Below are 3577 nucleotides of genomic sequence, written 5' to 3' on the forward strand. Positions count from 1 at the left end.
GAAGATCTCCAGGGCGAGCATAATTACGCTATCAACTCCGAACAGGGAAAGACTTCCGGAAATTCCTAGACCAGGAACCAGTTCAAGGATAATTACTACTGCGAGTTCCACCAGACCAGAGGTCATTCCACTATGAACTGCAAGGTTCTCGGCGCAAGGCTTGCTGCGAAGCTCCTCGCCGGCAAAATTTCAAAGGTCACATGCATAAAAGACCTCCTCCTGGAATCCGATCACCTTCCCAAAACTGATAAAGAGTCCCCCGAAAATGACACCCGCAAAAATCAGTCGGGCGAGAAACGCGGAAGGAGGCAGGATGACCGAGGAAATGACAACAACCGTCGAAGGGTGAGCATGATCATCGGGGGATCGCAATTCTATCGAGATTCGATCTCGTCGATCAAAGCTTATGGACGGAAGGCTGAGACGAGTTCAAGCTGGCCGGCTCGGTCTCCAACCGACGACGCCCCTAACGACAAGATCGTCTTCAAAGAGCGGGAAACCATCGGAATCGACAAACCTCACTGCGACCCATTGGTTATTGATCTGGTAATCCGAGACCTGGAAGTGGGAAGGATCCTTATTGACACAGGAAGCACAGTCAACGTCATCTTCCGCGATACCCTCCGGAGGATGAACATCGAACTCAGAGAAGTCGTCCCGGAACCAAAACCTCTCACCGGTTTCTTAGGTGCAACGTCAATGACCCTCAGATCAATCAAACTCCTAGTGATGGCTAAAGAGGTGACGAAAATCATTGACTTTGCTGTAGTCGATAACCCGGCCATCTACAATGTCATCATGGGAACTCCTTGGATCAATGCCATGAAAGCGGTACCGTCGACTTACCACCTTGGCATCAAGTTCCCAACTCCAAACGGAACAGCGGTAATCTGAGGATGCCAGAAACAGTCTAGGCTTTGCTTCTTGGCCGAGCATAAACTACGACAAACTTGGAACACCTCCGCGGTCAACCCCAAGCGGGATAAGAATGCTAAAAACGCTCCCGAGAGCTCCATAAAAAGTGATCCAGAATAACCCGACCAGGCAACGACTCCAGACAGCGACGTAGTCTCCGAGTCCATCGCCTTGCCAGCGGACTGCCCGACTCCTGAAACGGTCGTCGATCCAACTGAATCCCCAACGGCTGAAGTAACCGGAACGATCCCATCCAGCGAGTAGGAACACCCACAGCAACAAGCAGAACTACGAGATGGCTTGGTCCTCGAAAGAGGTACGTAGGCAGCTTGGCATATCGACAAGTTCAGCTATCCCCTTCGTTAAAAGGGGGGGGGGACGTATACTCGTATACTCCCACAAAGTCCGAAATATCCATGAATGTACTCGATATTTTTGAAACTTTTTCAATAAATTCTACCTTCTTCCGATCTCACGATTCACTTGCAGTAATCTAAGGTTGGCCTAAGAAACGCCCAAGATAAGGGCATACCGTCCAAGCAGACCTTGGACGAAAAACTAATTCCTACATAATTCACACATACTCATGGTCAAGCAAGACCAGAAAAACGCATCTTCTATAAAAACAAAGATCGTAGCCATCTCACAGCAAAAGACATATCTTCGAGAAAGCGAGACGTCGCAAATATTTCTCGAAAGATATTATCCAAATACACAGTCCGTCCATGAGTCTAAAATACAAAATGCCCGTCGATTGGCCCCGACGGACAAGTCCAAAACGTTCTCTAAAAAAGAACTCGTAGTCAAACCTTTCATAAAAACTAAAGGTTCTCTTACATCCGACAAGGATACCATAGCGCGCTAGACAAGAAAATCCAAAATTTTGGTCAGCACACTAGACGTTTTCTGGAGAGTGCTCGATTCTTCCCACACAAGTCATATAAGCCGGCGCCCAGTCGCAGACTTTAATCGGAAAGAATCAGGTAGAAATCGCAAACGGGTAAAACGAAAGCCGATTAGTTGTCGCATAGCCTTAGAGCCGAAAGTAAACCTTGGTCTTGCCCTAAACCCAGACCTACTGGTCCATTAACATCTCAAGGCATGATATCGAAACTGATACGAAATCTTAAAACATGTCTCATCGTCCACATCTAAAACGCTCACGAAACTTCGTAAAACTCCTAAACATTTTCAAATACCCTCGAAAGAGCAAACGAACGGAATGACAAATTAAGTATTAAGATACGAAGTGACTACTCATGTCTTACCCTCGACACTTGGCATAAGTATAAACCAAAACCCATAGAATGCTAAAAGAACATTCGTTATATATAAAAAGGCCGCAAAGCGGCTGGGATTCGAAGCCACCAACGGCCAGTCCCGCATACATAGTCAAATGACCTCGCAAGGCCATAGCACACTCAAATAACGAACGGCCACACTCGGCCTAAAACACTACATGAAATCTTGAGATAAAGGCAAAGGGAAAACAATCCCGACGACCTTCAGAGATCAAGGTCAAGATACCCGGAAATCGATGCCCCAAATGAGTCTGCGGGCTGATCCACTTCTCCTCCCTCGTCTCCCGCCTCCGTCGTGTCCTCCGAAACCTCGATGGGTTCCGAAAGCTCTCGGATCCTCCCCTCGATTGGAGGAACCATCGACTCGGCTTGGGCGCACCCATCCATGAGGCCCTATATATCAGCAACCTCAGAGAGAAAAGAGAAATCAGCGTTTTGCAATTTCCAAAGGGTACCAACCGAACCGCGGCATTCGCGGAAGTCACCCACGTAGTCTTGAGCGCTCTTGAAACTCCTGAACTCAGCATCAAACAATGTAGCTCTCCTCGCTAACTCAGCAGCAATCGTTCTCCTCCCTTTCCTCTCCGCATGAATTAGAGCTCGGGAATGGAACTCAGCCTGTCTGCGCTCTCTTTCCGCAACCTCGTTCTGAAAACAGATGAATTTCCTCTGGATCTCTTCGGCCTTGAAGTGCGAAAGATGCGCCTCTCTGAAACTTCCGTCAAGCGTTGAATTAAAGACCCGCATTCCCTACACGAATCAAGGGTCAAACATGGAAGCAACAAACGAAGACTCGCCAAAAAAAAAAAATTTAGAGACTAAAACCTCGTTGATCAACCGAGAACCTTCCGCGGCCACTTCTCTCCTCGACGCTTCATTCAGTGACGCTGGAGTAGTAAAATTGGGAGGAAGGTTGGCAAAGAAATCGTCAGGAAGAGGAGCCTCGCTGGTTCCACTCCCATCACCCGGGGTGAAACCCGGGTTCCATCCGGGTAGCGGAAGATCTTCTGAGACAAAGATTCTGTCTTCGAGAGCGATTCCCTTGTCCTTTCGGGGCCTAACTCTCTCCCTCAGATTGGGAACAGCGTCGGGGTGTGGCTCGTCCATGTCCGATGCACGTAAAGGTCGGGAGATGCCTCACGATCGGTAGAGCGCCACTGCATTCCGGATCCTGTCTAGGGTGAAGGAATCTCAAAAGAACGGACCATTGCGGAGAAGATCGTGCTTAACAAACATGTCCCTGGGGATCACGGGGAGGATACTGTTCGCTAAAATAAAATGCGTTAGATACCTCCAAGTATCTATACGAACCAAATTTCCAACCATTGTACCACGATGAAAGTTCCATTTGCCACAGAACT

This window comes from Brassica oleracea, chromosome C2 (assembly GCF_000695525.1).
Source record: "Brassica oleracea var. oleracea cultivar TO1000 chromosome C2, BOL, whole genome shotgun sequence".
Taxonomy (NCBI): domain Eukaryota; kingdom Viridiplantae; phylum Streptophyta; class Magnoliopsida; order Brassicales; family Brassicaceae; genus Brassica; species Brassica oleracea.